This window comes from Carcharodon carcharias, chromosome 1, assembly GCF_017639515.1.
Source record: "Carcharodon carcharias isolate sCarCar2 chromosome 1, sCarCar2.pri, whole genome shotgun sequence".
In the NCBI taxonomy this organism is placed as follows: domain Eukaryota; kingdom Metazoa; phylum Chordata; class Chondrichthyes; order Lamniformes; family Lamnidae; genus Carcharodon; species Carcharodon carcharias.
This window is the reverse complement of record NC_054467.1, coordinates 269,345,735-269,367,432: the sequence shown is the minus strand read 5'-3', so window position 1 is coordinate 269,367,432 and position 21,698 is coordinate 269,345,735. Positions and strand designations below refer to the sequence as shown.

Below are 21,698 nucleotides of genomic sequence, written 5' to 3'. Positions count from 1 at the left end.
TTATACTGACTGTCTTCTTCCCCTCCCCCACCCACTGAACTAACCGTCACCTTCCCCTCCCTCACACCCAAGGCCCAACCATCTTTAGCTGCTTCATCAATGACCTTCCTTCCATCATAAGGTCAGAAGTGGGGATGTTCACTGATGATTGCACAATGTTCAGCACCATTCGCAACTCCTCAGATTCTGAAGCAGTCCATATCCAAATGCAGCAAGACCTAGAGAATATCCAGGCTGGGGCTGACAAGTGACAAGTAACACTCGTGCCACACAAGTGCCAGGCAATGACCGTCTCTAACAAGAGAGAATCAAGCCATCGCCCCTTGACATTCAATGGCATTACCATCACTGAATCCCCCTCTATCAACATCCTGGGGGTTACCATTGACCAGAAACTGAACTAGACTAGCCATATAAATACTGTTGCTACAAGAGCAGGTCAGAGGCTGGGAATCCTGTGGTGAGTAACTCAGCTCCTGACTCCACAAAGCCTGTCCCCCATCGACAAGACACAAGTCAGGAGTGTGATGGAATACTCCCCACTTGCCTGGATGAGTGCAGCCTCAACAACACTCAAGAAGCTCGACACCATCCAGGACAAAGCAGCCACTTGATTGGCACCACACCCACAAACATTCACTCCCTCCACCACCGACACACAGTAACAGCAGTGTGTGTACCATCTACAAGATGCACTGCAGGAATTCACCAAGGCTCCTTCAGCAGCGCCTTCCAAACCCACGACCACTACCATCTAGAAGGACAAGGGCAGCAGACACATGGGAACACCACCACCTGGAAGTTCCCCTCCAAGTCACTCACCATCCTGACTTGGAAATATATCACCATTCCTTCACTGTCACTGGGTCAAAATCCTGGAAGTCCCTCCCTAACAACACTGTGGGTGTACCTACACCGCGTGGACTGCAACGGCTCAAGAAGGCAGCTCATCACTGACGGTCTCCCCTACCCCACCCCCCTGAACCACCGTCTCCCTCCCCTCCCCCCACCCCGCTGAACCACCGTCTCCCTCCCCCCACCCCACCCCGCTGAACCACCGTCTCCCTCCCCCCACCCCACCCCCCTGAACCACCGTCTCCCTCCCCCCACCCCACCCCCCTGAACCACCGTCTCCCTCCCCCCACCCCACCCCGCTGAACCACCGTCTCCCTCCCCCCACCCCACCCCCCTGAACCACCGTCTCCCTCCCCCCTCCCCACCCCGCTGAACCACCGTCTCCCTCCCCCCACCCCACCCCCCTGAAACACCGTCTCCCTCCCCCCACCCCACCCCCCTGAACCACCGTCTCCCTCCCCCCTCCCCACCCCCCTGAACCACCGTCTTCCTCCCCCCTCCCCACCCCCCTGAACCACCGTCTCCCTCCCCCCTCCCCACCACCCTGAACCACCGTCTCCCTCCCCTCCCCCCACCCCCCTGAATCACCGTCTCCCTCCCCCCACCCCACCCCCTGAACCACCGTCTCCCTCCCCCAAGCCCACCCCCCTGAGCCACCGTCTCCCTCCCCCCTCCCCACACCCCCGAGCCACCGTCTCCCTCCCCCCACCCCACCCCCCTGAACCACCGTCTCCCTCCCCCCACCCCACCCCACCCCCCTGAACCACCGTCTCCCTCCCCTCCCCCCTCCCCACCCCCCTGAACCACCGTCTCCCTCCCCTCCCCCCTCCCCACCCCCCTGAACCACCGTCTCCCTCCCCTCCCCCCTCCCCACCCCCCTGAACCACCGTCTCCCTCCCCTCCCCCCTCCTCACCCCCCTGAACCACCGTCTCCCTACCCACACCCCACCCCCCTGAAGCACCGTCTCCCTCCCCCCTCCCCCGGCCCCCTGAACCACCGTCTCCCTCCCCCCACCCCACCCCCCTGAACCACCGTCTCCCTCCCCCCACCCCACCCCCCTGAACCACCGTCTCCCTCCCCCCACCACACCCCCATGAACCACCGTCTCCCTCCCCCCACCCCACCCCCCTGAACCACCGTCTCCCTCCCCTCCCCCCACCCCGCTGAACCACCGTCTCCCTCCCCCCACCCCACCCCCCTGAACCACCGTCTCCCTCCCCTCCCCCCTCCCCACCCCCCTGAACCACCGTCTCCCTCCCCCCACCCCACCCCCCTGAACCACCGTCTCCCTCCCCTCCCCCCTCCCCACCCCCCTGAACCACCGTCTCCCTCCCCTCCCCCCTCCCCACCCCCCTGAACCACCGTCTCCCTCCCCTCCCCCCTCCCCACCCCCCTGAACCACCGTCTCCCTCCCCCCACCCCACCCCACCCCCCTGAACCACCGTCTCCCTCCCCCCACCCCACCCCACCCCCCTGAACCACCGTCTCCCTCCCCCCACCCCACCACCCTGAACCACCGTCTCCCTCCTCCCACCCCACCCCGCTGAACCACCGTCTCCCTCCCCCCACCCCACCCCCCTGAACCACCGTCTCCCTCCCCTCCCCCCACCCCCCTGAACCACCGTCTCCCTCCCCCCTCCCCACCCCGCTGAACCACCGTCTCCCTCCCCCCAACCCACCCCACCCCCCTGAACCACCGTCTCCCTCCCCCCTCCCCACCCCGCTGAACCACCGTCTCCCTCCCCTCACCCCACCCCCCTGAACCACCGTCTCCCTCCCCTCCCCCCTCCCCACCCCCCTGAACCTCCGTCTCCCTCCCCCCTCCCCACCCCCCTGAACCACCGTCTCCCTCCCCTCGCCCCTCCCCACCCCGCTGAACCACCGTCTCCCTCCCCCCACCCCACCCCCCTGAACCACCGTCTCCCTCCCCCCACCCCACCCCCCTGAACCACCGTCTCCCTCCCCCCACCCCACCCCCCTGAACCACCGTCTCCCTCCCCCCACCCCACCCCCCTGAACCACCGTCTCCCTCCCCCCTCCCCACCCCGCTGAACCACCGTCTCCCTCCCCCCACCCCACCCCCCGAACCACCGTCTCCCTCCCCTCCCCCCACCCCCCTGAACCACCGTCTCCCTCCCCCCTCCCCACCCCGCTGAACCACCGTCTCCCTCCCCCCAACCCACCCCACCCCCCTGAACCACCGTCTCCCTCCCCCCTCCCCACCCCGCTGAACCACCGTCTCCCTCCCCTCACCCCACCCCCCTGAACCACCGTCTCCCTCCCCTCCCCCCTCCCCACCCCCCCGAACCTCCGTCTCCCTCCCCTCCCCCCACCCCCCTGAACCACCGTCTCCCTCCCCTCCCCCCACCCCCCTGAACCACCGTCTCCCTCCCCTCCCCCCTCCCCACCCCCCTGAACCACCCTCTCCCTCCCCTCGCCCCTCCTCACCCCCCTGAACCACCGTCTCCCTCCCCTCCCCCCACCCCCCTGAACCACCGTCTCCCTCCCCCCACCCCACCCCCCTGAACCACCGTCTCCCTCCCCCCACCCCACCCCCCTGAACCACCGTCTCCCTCCCCCCACCCCACCCCGCTGAACCACCGTCTCCCTCCCCCCACCCCACCCCCCTGAACCACCGTCTCCCTCCCCCCTCCCCACCCCGCTGAACCACCGTCTCCCTCCCCCCACCCCACCACCCTGAACCACCGTCTCCCTCCTCCCACCCCACCCCCCTGAACCACCGTCTCCCTCCCCCCACCCCACCCCCCTGAACCACCGTCTCCCTCCCCTCCCCCCACCCCCCTGAACCACCGTCTCCCTCCCCTCCCCCCACCCCACCCCCCTGAACCACCGTCTCCCTCCCCCCACCCCACCCCCCTGAACCACCGTCTCCCTCCCCCCACCCCACCCCCCTGAACCACCGTCTCCCTCCTCCCACCCCACCCCCCTGAACCACCGTCTCCCTCCCCCCACCCCACCCCCCTGAACCACCGTCTCCCTCCCCTCCCCCCACCCCCCTGAACCACCGTCTCCCTCCCCTCCCCCCACCCCACCCCCCTGAACCACCGTCTCCCTCCCCCCTCCCCACCCCACCCCCCTGAACCACCGTCTCCCTCCCCCCTCCCCACCCCCCTGAACCACCGTCTCCCTCCCCTCCCCCCACCCCACCCCCCTGAACCACCGTCTCCCTCCCCCCACCCCACCCCACCCCCCTGAACCACCGTCTCCCTCCCCCCACCCCACCCCACCCCCCTGAACCACCGTCTCCCTCCCCCCACCCCACCCCCCTGAACCACCGTCTCCCTCCCCCCACCCCACCCCACCCCCCTGAACCACCGTCTCCCTCCCCCCTCCCCACCCCCCTGAACCACCGTCTCCCTCCCCTCCCCCCACCCCACCCCGCTGAACCACCGTCTCCCTCCCCTCCCCCCACCCCACCCCCCTGAACCACCGTCTCCCTCCCCCCACCCCACCCCACCCCCCTGAACCACCGTCTCCCTCCCCCCACCCCACCCCCCTGAACCACCGTCTCCCTCCCCCCACCCCCCTGAACCACCGTCTCCCTCCCCCCACCCCCCTGAACCACCGTCTCCCTCCCCCCACCCAACCCCACCCCCCTGAACCACCGTCTCCCTCCCCCCTCCCCACCCCCCTGAACCACCGTCTCCCTCCCCTCCCCCCACCCCACCCCCCTGAACCACCGTCTCCCTCCCCCCACCCCACCCCACCCCCCTGAACCACCGTCTCCCTCCCCCCACCCCACCCCGCTGAACCACCGTCTCCCTCCCCCCACCCCACCCCCCTGAACCACCGTCTCCCTCCCCCCACCCCACCCCCCTGAACCACCGTCTCCCTCCCCTCCCCCCACCCCGCTGAACCACCGTCTCCCTCCCCCCACCCCACCCCCCTGAACCACCGTCTCCCTCCCCTCCCCCCTCCCCACCCCCCTGAACCACCGTCTCCCTCCCCTCCCCCCTCCCCACCCCCCTGAACCACCGTCTCCCTCCCCCCACCCCACCCCACCCCCCTGAACCACCGTCTCCCTCCCCCCACCCCACCCCACCACCCTGAACCACCGTCTCCCTCCCCTCCCCCCTCCCCACCCCCCTGAACCACCGTCTCCCTCCCCTCCCCCCACCCCCCTGAACCACCGTCTCCCTCCCCCCACCCCACCCCCCTGAACCACCGTCTCCCTCCCCCCACCCCACCCCCCTGAACCACCGTCTCCCTCCCCCCACCCCACCCCCCTGAACCACCGTCTCCCTCCCCCCACCCCCCTGAACCACCGTCTCCCTCCCCCCACCCCACCCCCCTGAACCACCGTCTCCCTCCCCCTCCCCCCACCCCGCTGAACCACCGTCTCCCTCCCCCCACCCCACCCCCCTGAACCACCGTCTCCCTCCCCCCACCCCACCCCCCTGAACCACCGTCTCCCTCCCCCCACCCACCCCCCTGAATCACCGTCTCCCTCCCCCCACCCCACCCCCCTGAACCACCGTCTCCCTCCCCCCTCCCCACCCCGCTGAACCACCGTCTCCCTCCCCTCCCCCCTCCCCACCCCGCTGAACCACCGTCTCCCTCCCCCCACCCCCCTGAACCACCGTCTCCCTCCCCTCCCCCCACCCCCCTGAACCACCGTCTCCCTCCCCTCACCCCACCCCCCTGAACCACCGTCTCCCTCCCCTCCCCCCACCCCCCTGAACCACCGTCTCCCTCCCCCCTCCCCACCCCCCTGAACCACCGTCTCCCTCCCCTCCCCCCACCCCCCTGAACCACCGTCTCCCTCCCCTCACCCCACCCCCCTGAACCACCGTCTCCCTCCCCTCCCCCCACCCCCCTGAACCACCGTCTCCCTCCCCCCTCCCCACCCCCCTGAACCACCGTCTCCCTCCCCTCCCCCCACCCCCCTGAACCACCGTCTCCCTCCCCTCACCCCACCCCCCTGAACCACCGTCTCCCTCCCCTCCCCCCACCCCCCTGAACCACCGTCTCCCTCCCCCCACCCCACCCCCCTGAACCACCGTCTCCCCCCCCACCCCACCCCCCTGAACCACCGTCTCCCTCCCCCCACCCCACCCCCCTGAACCACCGTCTCCCTCCCCTCCCCCCACCCCGCTGAACCACCGTCTCCCTCCCCCCACCCCACCCCCCTGAACCACCGTCTCCCTCCCCCCACCCCACCCCCCTGAACCACCGTCTCCATCCCCTCCCCCCACCCCACCCCCCTGAACCACCGTCTCCCTCCCCTCCCCCCGCTGAACCACCGTCTCCCTCCCCTCCCCCCACCCCCCTGAAACACCGTCTCCCTCCCCTCACCCCACCCCCCTGAACCACCATCTCCCTCCCCTCACCCCACCCCCCTGAACCACCGTCTCCCTCCCCCCTCCCCACCCCCCTGAACCACCGTCTCCCTCCCCCCACCCCACCCCCCTGAACCACCGTCTCCCTCCCCTCCCCCGGCCCCCTGAACCACCGTCTCCCTCCCCTCCCCCCACCCCACCCCCCCTGAACCACCGTCTCCCTCCCCTCCCCCCACCCCCCTGAACCACCGTCTCCCTCCCCTCACCCCACCCCCCTGAACCACCGTCTTCCTCCCCCCTCCCCACCCCCCTGAACCACCGTCTCCCTCCCCCCTCCCCACCCCCCTGAACCACCGTCTCCCTCCCCTCCCCCCACCCCACTCCCCTGAACCACCGTCTCCCTCCCCCCTCCCCACCCCACCCCCCTGAACCACCGTCTCCCTCCCCCCTCCCCACCCCCCTGAACCACCGTCTCCCTCCCCTCCCCCCACCCCACCCCCCTGAACCACCGTCTCCCTCCCCCCACCCCACCCCACCCCCCTGAACCACCGTCTCCCTCCCCCCACCCCACCCCCCTGAACCACCGTCTCCCTCCCCCCACCCCACCCCACCCCCCTGAACCACCGTCTCCCTCCCCCCTCCCCACCCCCCTGAACCACCGTCTCCCTCCCCTCCCCCCACCCCACCCCGCTGAACCACCGTCTCCCTCCCCTCCCCCCACCCCACCCCCCTGAACCACCGTCTCCCTCCCCCCACCCCACCCCACCCCCCTGAACCACCGTCTCCCTCCCCCCACCCCACCCCCCTGAACCACCGTCTCCCTCCCCCCACCCCACCCCACCCCCCTGAACCACCGTCTCCCTCCCCCCTCCCCACCCCCATGAACCACCGTCTCCCTCCCCTCCCCCCACCCCACCCCGCTGAACCACCGTCTCCCTCCCCTCCCCCCACCCCACCCCGCTGAACCACCGTCTCCCTCCCCTCCCCCCACCCCACCCCCCTGAACCACCGTCTCCCTCCCCCCACCCCACCCCACCCCCCTGAACCACCGTCTCCCTCCCCCCACCCCACCCCGCTGAACCACCGTCTCCCTCCCCCCACCCCACCCCGCTGAACCACCGTCTCCCTCCCCTCCCCCCACCCCACCCCCCTGAACCACCGTCTCCCTCCCCCCTCCCCACCCCCCTGAACCACCGTCTCCCTCCCCTCCCCCCACCCCACCCCCCTGAACCACCGTCTCCCTCCCCCCACCCCACCCCACCCCCCTGAACCACCGTCTCCCTCCCCCCACCCCACCCCGCTGAACCACCGTCTCCCTCCCCCCACCCCACCCCCCTGAACCACCGTCTCCCTCCCCCCACCCCACCCCCCTGAACCACCGTCTCCCTCCCCTCCCCCCACCCCCCTGAACCACCGTCTCCCTCCCCCCACCCCCCTGAACCACCGTCTCCCGCCCCTCCCCCCACCCCCCTGAACCACCGTCTCCCTCCCCTCCCCCCCACCCCCCTGAACCACCGTCTCCCTCCCCCCACCCCACCCCACCCCCCTGAACCACCGTCTCCCTCCCCCCACCCCACCCCCCTGAACCACCGTCTCCCGCCCCTCCCCCCTCCCCACCCCCCTGAACCACCGTCTCCCTCCCCTCCCCCCACCCCACCCCGCTGAACCACCGTCTCCCTCCCCTCCCCCCACCCCACCCCCCTGAACCACCGTCTCCCTCCCCCCTCCCCACCCCCCTGAACCACCGTCTCCCTCCCCTCCCCCCACCCCACCCCCCTGAACCACCGTCTCCCTCCCCCCACCCCACCCCACCCCCCTGAACCACCGTCTCCCTCCCCCCACCCCACCCCGCTGAACCACCGTCTCCCTCCCCCCACCCCACCCCCCTGAACCACCGTCTCCCTCCCCCCACCCCACCCCCCTGAACCACCGTCTCCCTCCCCTCCCCCCACCCCCCTGAACCACCGTCTCCCTCCCCCCACCCCCCTGAACCACCGTCTCCCGCCCCTCCCCCCACCCCCCTGAACCACCGTCTCCCTCCCCCCACCCCACCCCGCTGAACCACCGTCTCCCTCCCCCCACCCCACCCCCCTGAACCACCGTCTCCCTCCCCCCACCCCACCCCCCTGAACCACCGTCTCCCTCCCCCCACCCCACCCCCCTGAACCACCGTCTCCCTCCCCTCCCCCCACCCCCCTGAACCACCGTCTCCCTCCCCCCACCCCCCTGAACCACCGTCTCCCGCCCCTCCCCCCACCCCACCCCCCTGAACCACCGTCTCCCTCCCCCCACCCCTCCCCCCTGAACCACCGTCTCCCTCCCCTCCCCCCTCCCCACCCCCCTGAACCACCGTCTCCCTCCCCCCACCCCACCCCCCTGAACCACCGTCTCCCTCCCCCCACCCCACCCCCCTGAACCACCGTCTCCCTCCCCTCCCCCCTCCCCACCCCCCTGAACCACCGTCTCCCTCCCCTCCCCCCTCCCCACCCCCCTGAACCACCGTCTCCCTCCCCCCACCCCACCCCCCTGAACCACCGTCTCCCTCCCCCCACCCCACCCCCCTGAACCACCGTCTCCCTCCCCCCTCCCCACCCCCCTGAACCACCGTCTCCCTCCCCCCACCCCACCCCCCTGAACCACCGTCTCCCTCCCCCCTCCCCACCCCCCTGAACCACCGTCTCCCTCCCCCCACCCCCCTGAACCACCGTCTCCCTCCCCCCACCCCACCCCCCTGAACCACCGTCTCCCTCCCCCCACCCCACCCCCCTGAACCACCGTCTCCCTCCCCCCACCCCACCCCCCTGAACCACCGTCTCCCTCCCCTCCCCCCTCCCCACCCCCCTGAACCACCGTCTCCCTCCCCCCTCCCCACCCCCCTGAACCACCGTCTCCCTCCCCCCTCCCCACCCCCCTGAACCACCGTCTCCCTCCCTCCCCCCTCCCCACCCCCCTGAACCACCGTCTCCCTCCCTCCCCCTCCCCACCCCCGCTGAACCACCGTCTCCCTCCCCTCCCCCCTCCCCACCCCCCTGAACCACCGTCTCCCTCCCCCCTCCCCACCCACCCCCTGAACCACCGTCTCCCTCCCCCCTCCCCACCCCCCTGAACCACCGTCTCCCTCCCCCCCCTCCCCACCCCCCTGAACCACCGTCTCCCTCCCCCCCCTCCCCACCCCCCTGAACCACCGTCTCCCTCCCCTCCCCCTCCCCACCCCCCTGAACCACCGTCTCCCTCCCCTCCCCCTCCCCACCCCCCTGAACCACCGTCTCCCTCCCCTCCCCCTCCCCACCCCCCTGAACCACCGTCTCCCTCCCCCCTCCCCACCCCCCTGAACCACCGTCTCTCTCCCCCCACCCCACCCCACCCCCCTGAACCACCGTCTCCCTCCCCTCCCCCGGCCCCGGCCGCTGACCTGGCCGGTTGTCTGTCCCCGGGAGCCGGGCTGTTGCTGCTTTAGGCCCCGGTCGCGAACTCTCTCTCTCTCTGTGTCCCGGATTCGGCGGTTTGGCCGCAACCCGGAACTGAATGTCCGAGAGAGGAAGAGGAAAAGGAAGAGTCTGGAGGGGGAGGGGGAGGGGGAAAGGAGGGAGGGAGGGAGGGGAGAGGGAGAGGGGGAAGGGGGAGGGGGGAAGGGGGATGGGGAGAGGAGGGGAGGGGGAGAGGGGAGGGGGAAAGGAGGGAGCGAAGGGAGAGGGGGAAGGGGGAGGGGGAGGAAGGAGGGGGTGGAGGTGGGGAGGAAGGGGGGGAGGAGGGAGAGGAGGTGGGGAGGAAGGGGGAGGGGGAAGGGTGGGGAAGGGAGAGAGGGGAGGGGGGAAAGGAGGGAGCGAGGGGAGAGGGGGAGGAAGGAGGGAGAGGAGGTGGGGAGGAAGGGGGGAGGAGGGAGAGGAGGTGGGGAGGAAGGGGGAGGGGGAAGGGTGGGGAAGGGAGAGAGGGGAGGGGGGAAAGGAGGGAGCGAGGGGAGAGGGGGAGGAAGGAGGGAGAGGAGGTGGGGAGGAAGGGGGGAGGAGGGAGAGGAGGTGGGGAGGAAGGGGGAGGGGGAAGGGTGGGGAAGGGAGAGAGGGGAGGGGGGAAAGGAGGGAGCGAGGGGAGAGGGGGAGGGGGAGGAAGGAGGGAGAGGAGGGGAAGGGAGAAGGGGGGAAGGGAGTAGGGGAGGGGAGGGGAGAGGGGTGGAGAGGGAGCAGCTGTTCCCCTTAGGTGAAGGGTCAGTCACAAGGGGCCATAAGTTCAAGGTGAGGGGCAGGAGGTTTAGGGGGGATGTGAGGAAAAACTTTTTTACCCAGAGGGTGGTGATGGTCTGGAATGAGCTGCCTGGGAGGGTGGTGGAGGCGGGTTACCTCACATCCTTTAAAAAGTCCCTGGATGAGCACTTGGCACATCATAACATTCAAGGCTATGGGCCAAGTGCTGGTAAATTGGATTAGGTAGGTAGGTCAGGTGTTTCTCACGTGTCAGTGCAGACTCGATGGGCTGAAGGGCCTCTTCTGCACTGAGAGATTCTGTGAAAGTGGAGGCAATAGAAAACATGAAAAATTTTTGTATTTTGGAAAAGTTGATTTCAAAGAGGTGCTGAAGACAACGGATTCTGCGATGAAAAGGGAAAGGGATATTTAAGGAAAGATGTTGGGCTGAGTTGTGGTGGCTGTGTGGGGAGATGGTTTTTGGAGATGTTTTGTATGACAGTTTCAACTGTGCTTTAGTTTTTTTCCTTCTGGTTAATAAACCTTTTAAAGTTTTAAAATCCAAAATGTGTTACTGGAGTTCTATGCTTAAGGGATCAGTAGCTTTTTGTCCTCCTTTTTAAAAAAAAAAGGTTATAATCAGTAAGATCGGCTTCCCTCTGTTATCTGGAATGCTCAGCAAATAGCATCAGCTGTGGTTGTAACAAGGGGGAGGAGGAATGGGGGACGGGGCAAGAGGAACAGGGGATACGTTGGGAAGAATGGGGGGGTGGGAGGAATGGTGGGGAGTACAGTGGGAGTAGAGGAGGCATGTGGAGGATGAATGGGGGATTGATGAGGAGGATGGGGAATTGGCGAGGAGGAATGGGTGGAAGGGCAGGAGGAAAGGGGGAGTAGGGAGGGTTAGCAGAGAGGGGAGGGAGGGAGGAAGGAGGGAGAGGATGGATGCAGTGGAAAGGAGGGAGGGACATAGAACAAAGAACAAAGAAAAGTACAGCACAGGAACAGGCCCTTCGGCCCTCCAAGCCTGCGCCGATCATATTGCCCGTCAACTAAAACATTTTGTACTTCCGGGGTCTGTATCCCTCTATTCCCATCCTATTCATGTATTTGTCAAGCTGCCTCTTAAACACCACTATCGTACCTGCTTCCACCACCTCCTCTGGCAGTGAATTCCAGACACTCACTACCCTCTGCGTAAAAACTTACCCCACACATCTCCTCTATAGTTTTCTCCTCTCACCTTAAATCTATGTCCCCTAGTAATTGACTCTTCCACCCTGGGAAAAAGCTTCTGGCTGTCTCTGTCCATGCCACTCATAATATTGTAAACTTCTATCAAGTCACCCCTCAATCTCCGTCGCTCTAGTGAGAACAATCCGAGTTTCTCCAACCTCTCCTCATAGCCAATAACCTCCAGACCAGGTAGCATCCTGGTAAACCTCCTCTGCATCCTCTCCAGAGCCTCCATATCCTTCTGGTAATGTGGCGACCAGAATTGTACGCAATATTCCAAGTGTGGCCTAACCAAGGTTCTATACAGCTGCAGCATGACTTCCCACTTGTCACTTCCTCGAAAAACTCGATCAAGTTGGTGAGACCCCACCTCCCCTTCACAAAACCATGCTGCCTCTCACTAATACGCCCATTTGCTTCCAAATGGTAGTAAATCCTGTCACGATGAATCTTCTCCAATAATTTCCCTACCACTGTCGTAAGGCTCACCGGCCTGTAATTTCCTGGATTATTCCTGCTACCTTTCTTAAACAATGGCACAACAGTGTGAGGTCATGCACTTTGGTAGGAAGAATAGAGGCATAGACTACTTTCTAAATGGGGAGAGAATTCAGAAATCTGGAGTGTAAAGGGACTTGGGAGTCCTAGTCCAGGATTCTCTTAAGGTTAACTTGCAGGTTGAGTCAGTAGTTAGGAAGACAAATGCAATGTTGGCATTTATTTTGAGAGGACTAGAATATAAAAGCAGGGATGTGCTGCTGAGGCTTTATAAGGCTCTGGTCAGACCACATTTAGAATATTGTGAGCAATTTTGGGCCCCGTATCCCAGGAAAGATGTGCTGGCCCTGGAGAGGGTCCAGAGGAGGTTCACGAGAATGATCCCAGGAATGAAAGGCTTAACATATGAGGAATGTTTGAGGACTCTGGGTCTATACTCGATGGAGTTTAGAAGGATGAGGGGGGATCTGATTGAAACTTACAAAATACTGAAAGGCCTGGATAGAGTGGACTTGGGGAAGATGTTTCCATTAGTAGGAGAGACTAGGACCTGAGGGCACAGCCTCAGAGTAAAGGGAAGGCCTTTTAGAACAGAGATGAGGAGAAACTTCTTTAGCCAGAGAGTGGTGAATCTATGGAATTCATTGCCACAGAAGGCTGTGGAGGCCAGGTCATTGAGTGTATTTAAGACCAAGACAGATAAGTTCTTGATTGGTAAGGGGATCAATGGTTACGGGAAGAAAGCGGGAGAATGGGGTTGAGAAACTTATCAGCCATGATTGAAAACCGGAGCAGACTCGCGGGCCGAATGGCCTAACTTCTGCTCCTTTGTCTTATGGTCTTATGGTTCTATACAACTCCAACATGACTTCCCTACTTTTGTAATCTATGCCTCGATTGATAAAGGCAAGTGTCCCATATGCCTTTTTCACCACCCCACTAACATACCCCTCCACCTTCAGAGATCTTAGCAGTTTAGCAGCAGAGGGGAAACTGCTGTCCTTGCTCAGGCATTGGATGGGAAAGGTGAAGGGGCCCTGCATTCGCAGCATCCTTTCAGCTTTGGGTGCCCCCACCCCCCCCGCTCCCCCGCGCCTCCCCACGCCACTCCCTCAAAATTTGGTCCCTTTAGGGGACTCCCTGCCACCCTGGCCTCTCCACCAACACCCATAACCCCTCTGCCCAACCCACGGGCCTCCCCTCCTCTCCCCTCCCTGAGATCCTGAAACTCACCTAGTTCGGGACTCCCAAGATTTAGACTCTGGACATTGCTCGCGGTCCCATTCTGCGCTGCTGGGATTAGAGAGTTGCTGGCCAATCAGTTTGGCTGGTAGCTCTTTGAGGGAGAACTTCCTCCCGACTGAGGGGCAGAAGTCACGCCTCCAGCCAGTTAACACTCCCTGGAAGCAGCGATGTATTGGCTACTGACTCTTAGTTGGAAAACGCCGCCATCCTAAAAATCCTGGCCATGATGTGGGAAAATGTAAGATTGTCCACTTTAGCTGGAAGGATGGAAAAACAACATATTATTTAAACAGAGAGGGACTGCAGAATGTTGAGGTATAGATGGGGGTCTAGCTCTCATCAAACATGAATCACACTAAGTTAGTATGCAGGTACTGCAAATAATTAGGAAGCAAAATGGAATGTTGGCCTTTAATGCAAGGCGGGTGGAACATAAATGTATAAATAAGTTTTGCTACAACTGTATAGGGCAGAGACCACACCTCGAGTACTGTGTACAGCTTTGGTCCTCTTATTTAAGGAGGGATATACTTCCATTAGAGGCAGTTCAGAGAATCACTAGGCTGATTCCTATTTTATGAGGGAATGTTGCGCAGGTTTGGCCTACACTCATTGGGAGTTTAGAAAAATGAAAGCTGATCTTATTGAAACATATAAAATTCTGAGGGGGCTTGGTAGAGTGGATGGCTTGTGGGGGAACCTAGAACTAGGGGGTACAATTTCAAAATAAGGAGTCTCCCATTTAAGATGGAAATGAGGAGGAATTTCTTCTCTCAGAGGGTTGTTAATCTTTGGAATTGTATATCCTAGATAGCAGTGGTGGCTGGTTCATTGAATATGAAGTTATGAGAAAGTTACATTCAACTTGTATAAAACATTGTTTCAGCCTCAACTGGAATATTGTGTCCAGTTCTGTGCACCAAAATGTGGTAGGAGGTTGGTAGGAGAATGTGAAGATGTTAGAGAATAGTTCTGAGGGTAAGGAACGTCAATTATATGGATGGGTTGGAGAAGAAAAGGTTGAGAGGAAATTTGATAGAGGTTTTCAAAATCATAAGGGGTCTGGACTGACTAGATAGGGAGAAACTGTTCCCACTTGTGAAATAATCGAGAATGAGAGGGTATAGATTTAAAGTAATTGGCAAAAGAAACACAGGCGACATGCTGTGGCAAAAGTATTTTTCTCGAGTGGTTAGGGTCTAGAATGCACTGCCTGGGAATATGCTGGGGCACATTCAATCAAGGCATTCAAGAAGGAATTAGAAAAGGGTTATGGGGAGGAGGCAGGAGAATGGCACAGGGTGAATTGCTCATTCTGAGTGCCAGTGCAGACACGATGGGTCGAATGGCATCCTTCTGCGCTGTAACAATTCTGTGATTCTATGAAAGCTCACCAGGCCTGTCAATGCTCACCCTACTTGTTAGGTGACACAACCTTAAATGCTACCCTAACCAGTTAGCTCCGTCAAAACACTACGCCTGCTCTCAGTTCTCCAGCAATAAGAGCCTCCCTGGATTTCAAAATATCAATTCAAGCAACATACACTGTTCCAGTGCTAAATGCTAGCTACTCTCCATGACAGACATGTTTGTTCTTAGCTCAAGTTTGCTATATCACTTCTCTGAAGAACTGAAAATCCTGAACTATTAACAATACTGCCACATTACAAGGTGAAAAGTACATATATCTGGTATGAAAGGAATTGCCAAAGTAATCAAATTTGCACAAGTCTACATAAATTATACAATAATTCTCTCAACTTACTGTGGAATTATTCTAAGTGATGGAAGTTAGTGCTGCTTGTGAAATGGTTCTACGCCACTTCTTGCACACAAGAAATGTCAAGATAGCATCCGCAACAAGCAGTAGCAGGATTATAAGAAGGAGGATTATGAGCCAAAGAGGAGTACCTAGAGGAGACGAAAGAAGAACAGAATAAATCATTTGTTACAAGATGGCACAAGAAGCACAAGTCAGGAGCGTGATGGAAAACTCCCCACTTGCCTGGATGAGTGCAGCTCCCACAACACTCAAGAAGCTTGACACCATCCAGGACAAAGCAGCCACTTGATTGGCATCACATCCTCAAACATTCGCTCCCTCCACCACCGATGCACAGTAGCAGCAGTATGTACCATCTACAAGATGCACTGCAGGAATTCACCAAGGCTCCTGAGACAGCACCTTCCAAACCCACGACCCCTACTATCTAGAAGGACAAAGGCAGCAGATAGATGGGAACACCACCACCTGGAAGTTCCCCTCCAAGTCACTCACCATCCTGACTTGGAAATATATCACCATTCCTTCACTGTGACTGGGTCAAAATCCTGGAACTCCCTCCCTAACAGCACTGTGGGTGTACCTACACCACATGGACTGCAGTGGTTCAAGAAGGCAACTCACCGCCACCTTATCAAGGGCAACTAGGGATGGGCAATAAATGCTGGCGTAGCCAGCGATGCTCGCGTACCAAAATTTTTTTAAATCAGTGGCATTATCTTAATATTGCATAGAATATGGATTAGGAAAAGATCAGCCAGAAACCCAAGATAAATTTACACTGTTAAAGACTCCAATTTATTGTAAGAGGGAGAGTACTTCCTAAATTATTTAGAACTCTTAATGTTAGAAAAGCAGCAGAAAGACATTAATAACAACACCGACATCTTTCAGATATCTTCGTTACACAACTTTTAAATATCAACTTTCTAAGTGAGTGATCAAAGTACCCTGGTTATTGGAGATGAATCCAAACCATAACTCACCCCAGGCAATACAAACTTAGTGTTGCTGTAAAAAGAGACTTGCTGACACCTGCAACACCAAGACCAATCAGAGTTGACTTGCCAACTACCCAGAACCCTTTTCTCATGCAATATAAATTGTTGCTAACATTGAATTGTGGAATTCTTGCACCTGTCCTGATGAGTACAAGATAAAAGGCTTCAACAACGTGTCTCTTTTTTCAGCAATACTCAAGTTCTGTACAAACGAACTTAGAGGCATAACATGAAACCGAATGCAGAACAGGGGGTTACCTGGGGCTGTATGTATATAAGTCTTTGAAGTTCACAAAATATATCAAAAAGGAATTTTTTATTCATTTACAGGATGTGGGCTTCACTGGCTGGGTCAGCATTTATTGCCCATCCCTAGTTGCCCTTGAGAAGGTGGTGATGAGCTGCCTTCTTGAACCGCTGCAGTCCATGTGGTGTAGGTACACCCAGAGGGCTGTTAGGGAGGGAGTTCCAGGATTTTGACCCAGTGACAGTGAGGGAACGGTGATGTATTTCCAAGTCAGGATGGTGAGTGACTTGCAGGGGAACTTCCAGGTGCTGGTGTTCCCATCTATCTACTGCCATTGTCCTTCTAGGTGGTAGTGGTCGTGGGTTTGGAAGGTGCTATCTAAGGAGCCTTAGTGAATTCCTGCAGTGTATCTTGTAGATGGTACACACACTGCTGGTACAGTGCATCGGTGGTGGAGAGAGTAAATGCTTGTGGATGTGGGGCCAATCAAGCAGCTGCTTTGTCCTGGACAGTGTCCAGCTCCTTGAGTGTTGTGGGAGCTGCACTCATCCAGGCAAGTAGTGATTATTCCATCACACTCCTGACTTGTGCCTTGTAGATGGTGGACAGGCTTTGGGAGTCAGGAGGTGAGTTTCTCATCGCAGGATTCCCAGCCTCTGACCTGCTCTTGTAGCCACAGTATTTATACGGTGAGTCCACTTCAGTTTCTTGTTAATGGTAACCCGCAGGATGTTGATTGTGGGGGATGTAGCGACGATGATGCCATTGAGTGTCATGGGGCAATAGTTAGATTCTCTCTTGTTGGAGATGGTCATTGCCTGGCACTTGTGTGCTGTGAATATTACTTGCCACTTGTCAGCCCAAGCCTGGATATTGTCCAGGTGTTGCTGCATTTGGACATGGACTGCTTCAGTATCTGAGGAGTTGCGAATGGTGCTGAACATTGTGCAATAATCAGCGAACATCCCCACTTCTGACCTTATGATGGAAGGAAAGTCATTGATGAAGCAACTGAAGATGGTTGGGCCGAGGACACTACCCTGAGGAACTCCTGCAGTGATGTCCTGGAGCTGAGATGACTGACCTCCTACAACCACAACCATCTTCCTTTGTGTTAGATATGACTCCAAACAGCAGAGAGTTTTCCCCCAATCCCTATTGACTCCAGTTTTGCTCGGGCTCCTTGATGCCACACTCGGTCAAATGCTGCCTTGATGTGAAGGGCAGTCACTCTCACCTCACCTCGGCAGTTCAGCTCTTTTGTCCATTTTTGAACCAAGGCTGTAATGAGGTCAGGAGCTGAGTGACCCTGGCGGAACCCAAACTGAGTGTCGGTGGGCAGGTTATTGCTAAGCAAGTACTGCTTGATAGCCCTGTGGATGACCCATTCCACTATTTTACTGATGATTGAGAGTAGACTGATCCTTTATTCTTTCATGGGATGTGGGTGTCACTGGCAAGATCAGCTTTTGTTGCCCATCCCTAATTGCCCTTGAACTAACCTTGTCAGGTCATTTCAGAGGGCGGTTAAGAGTCAACCGTATTTCTGTGGTCTGGAGTCACATGTAGGCCAGACCAGGTAAGGATGGCAGGTTTCCTTCCCTAAAGGACACTAGTGAACCAGATGGATTTTTACAATAATCAACGATTGTTTTATGGTCACCATTACAGAGACTAGCTTTATATTCCAGATTTATTAACTGAATTCAAATTCTTCCAGCTGCAGTGGTGGGATTTGAACCCATGACCCAGGGCATTAGCCTGGGTCTCTGGATTACCAGACCAGTGACAAAACCATTACACCACCATCTCCCCACGAGAGGTGGTAATTAGCCAGGTTGGATTTGACCTGCTTTTTGTGTACTGGACATACCTGGGCAATTTTCCACATTGCCAAGTAGATGCCAGTGTTATAGTTGTGCTGGAACAGCTTGACTAGGGGCACAGCATGTTCTGCAGCACAAGTCTTCAGTACTATTGCTGGAATATTGTCAAGGCCCATATCCAGTGCCTTCAGCCGTGGAGTGATTGAATGCTTGTATAGCGAGCTTTAAGCAGGACACTGGTGTTTGTTTGATGGTTGTCCAATTAAATCCAGAGGGTGCAATGGAGGTATTGCTGATGGAATTTCTTTAGCACGCCAAAGTTCAGGTTTCAATGCAGTAAAGAGTCTGGTGATGGCAACTGCTCTGCACACAGCTTTTGTTGACTTGCTGAGGTCTTTGTTGTCACTCGCTGCCATAGTTTGTAGAAGGCTTAGCTGGCATAGTGTTATATCTCCTTGTGAATGTTGGCCTTTTGAGAGAGGTGGCTGCCAAGATATGAGAAGTGCTCAATATATTCCAGAGTCTCTCCTTCAACATATATGGAAGATGGAATATTTGACTGACCAGGTGTGGGTTTAAAAACAAAAAAACTGCGGATGCTGGAAATCCCCTCGACTACAGCTCCTCACACCCCGCTTCCTGTAAGGACTCCATCCCATTCTCTCAGTTCCTTTGCCTCCGTCGCATCTGTTCTGATGATGCTACCTTCAAAAACAGTTCCTCTGACATTTCCTCCTTTTTCCTTAACCAAGGTTTTCCACCCACGGTGGTTGACAGGGTCCTCAACCGTGTCCAGCCCATCTCCCACGCATCTGCCTTCACGCCTTCTCCTCCCTCCCAGAAACATGATAGGGTCCCCCTTGTCCTCACTTATCACCCCTCCAGCCTCCGCATTCAAAGGATCATCCTCCGCCATTTCCGCCAACTCCAGCATGTTGCCACCACCAAACACATCTTCCCTTCACCACCCTTATCGGCATTCCGTAGGGATTGTTCCCTCCGGGACACCCTGGTCCACTCCTCCATCACCCCCTACTCCTCAACCCCCTCCTACGGCACCTCTCCATGCGAACACAAGATATGCAACACCTGCCCCTTCACTTCCTCTCTCCTTACCGTCCAAGGGCCCAAACACTCCTTTCAAGTGAAGCAGCATTTCACTTGCACTTCCCTCAATTTAGTCTATTGCATTCATTGCTCCCCATGCGGTTTCCTCTACATTGGAGAGACCAAACGCAGACTGGGTGACCGCTTTGCAGAACACCTTCGGTCTGTCTGCAAGCATAACCCAGACCTCCCTGTCACTTGCCATTTTAACACTCCAGCCTGCTCTCTTGCCCACATGTCTGTCCTTGGCTTTGTTCCAGTGAAGCTTAACGCAAACTGGAGGAACAGCACCTCATCTTCCGACTAGGCACTTTACAGCCTTCCAGACTGAATATTGAGTTCAACAATTTCAGATCTTAAACGGTCTCCTCCATCCCCACCCCCTTTCCGTTTCTTCCCCCTCCTCCCTGTTTTTCCAATAATTTATATAGATTTTTTTCTTTTTTACACCTATTTCCATTATTTTTAATGTATTCCACCGATCATTTATCTATACTTTTTACGCCCTTTTAGTCTTATTTCACCCAGCCCCACTAGAGCTACCTTGCTTGTCCTGCTATCCATTCTTAATTAGCACATTCTTTTAGATAACATCACCACCTTCAACACCTCTTTTTTCTTTTGTCTGTAACATCTTTTGGTTATCTCCTTCTATCACTGCTTGTCCCTTCTCTCTCTCTCTACCCACCACCCACCCCCCCCCCCCCCCCCCACCCTTTAAACCAGTTTATATTTCACCCCTCTCCTATTTTTACTTAGTTCTGTTGAAGGGTCATGAGGACTCGAAACATCAACTGTGCTCTTCTCCGCTGATGCTGCCAGACCTGCTGAGTTTTTCCAGGTATTTTTTTTTGTTGTTGTGGGTTTAAATATGAGTTTTAATTTGGCAACCACCCAAACTCCGGTCTAATTATTCTATCACTGCTTCATCAGTGGGAATGTTGCACTTTGTCAAGGAGGCTTTGAGGATGCCCTTGAAGCATTTCCTCTGCACCCCGGGGCTCGCCGTGTCAAAGCTCCAAGTAGAGAGCTTGTTTTGGGAGTCTTGTGTTGGGCATGCGGACGATGTGGCCTGCCCAGCGGAGCTGATCAAGTGTGGTCAATGCTGGAGACGTTGGCCTGAGTGAGACGATTGATTTTTTTTAAATTCAGTCACGGGATGTGGACTTCGCTGGCTGGGCCAGCATTTATTGCCCATCCCTAATTGCCCTTGAGAAGGTGGTGGTGAACTGCTTTCTTGAACTGCTGCAGTCCATGTGGTGTAGGTACACCCACAGTGCTGTTAGGGAGGGAGTTCCAGGATTTTGGCCCAGCGACAGTGAAGGAATGGCGATATATTTCCAAGTCAGGACGGTGAGTGACTTGGAGGGGAACTTCCAGGTGGTGGTGTTCCCATCTATCTGCTGCCCTTGTCCTTCTAGATGGTAGTGGTCATGGGTTTGGAAGGTGCTGTCGAAGGAGCCTTGGTGAATTCCTGCAGTGCATCTTGTAGATGGTACACACACTGCTGTTACTGTGCATCAGTGGTGGAGGGAGTGAATGTTTGTGGATGTGGTGCAATCAAGTGGCTGCTTTGTCCTGGATGGTGTCAAGCTTCTTGAGTCTTGTGGGAGCTGCACTCATCCAGGCAAGTGGGGAGTATTCCATCACACTCCTGACTTGTGCCTCATAGATGATGCACAGGCTTTGGGGAGTCAGGAGGTGAGTTACTCGTTGCATGATTCCTAGCCTCTGACCTGCTCTTGTAGCCACAGTATTTATTTGGCTAGTCCAGTTCAGTTTCTGGTCAATAGTAGCCCCCAGGATGTTGATAGTGGGGGATTCAATTATGGTAATGCCATTGAACATCAAGGTGCGCTGGTTGGATTCTCTCTTGTTGAAGATGGTCACTGCCTGACACTTGTATGGCATGAATGTTACTTGCCACTTGTCAGCCCAAGCCTTGATATTGTCCAGGTCTTGCTGCATTTGGACATGGACTGCTTCGGTATCTGAGGAGTTGCAAATGATGCTGAACATTGTGCAATCATCAGCAAACATCCCCACTTTGGACCTTATGATGGAAGGAAGGTCATTGATGAAGCAGCTAAAGATGGTTGGGTCAAGGACACTACCCTGAGGAACTCCTGCAGTGATATCCTGGAGCTGAAATGACTGACCTCCAACAACCACAACCATCTTCCCTTGTGATAGGTATGACTCCAACTAGTGGAGAGTTTTCCCCGATTCCCACTGACTCCAGTTTTGCTAGGGCTCCTTGATGCCATACTTGATCGAATGCGGCCTTGATGTCACCTCACCTCGGGAGTTCAGCTCTTTTGTCCATGTTTGAACCAAGGCTGTAATGAGGTCAGGAGCTGAGTGGCCCTGGCGGAACCCAAACTGGGCATCAGTGAGCAGGTTATTGCTAAGCAAGTGCCG

The 21,698-nt window shown here is 58.5% G+C and overlaps 1 protein-coding gene across 1 annotated transcript in view; it reads right to left on the bottom strand.

Annotated features, from left to right (window-relative positions):
• Positions 1-9,717, bottom strand: part of mogs (mannosyl-oligosaccharide glucosidase) — a 148,368-nt gene extending 138,651 nt beyond the window's left edge. Inside the window, exon 1 of the mRNA XM_041196154.1 lies at positions 9,569-9,717. The gene's annotated coding sequence lies outside the window, so the exon portion shown is untranslated. The remainder of the gene's footprint in view (positions 1-9,568) is intronic.
• Positions 9,718-21,698: the final 11,981 nt, after the last annotated feature.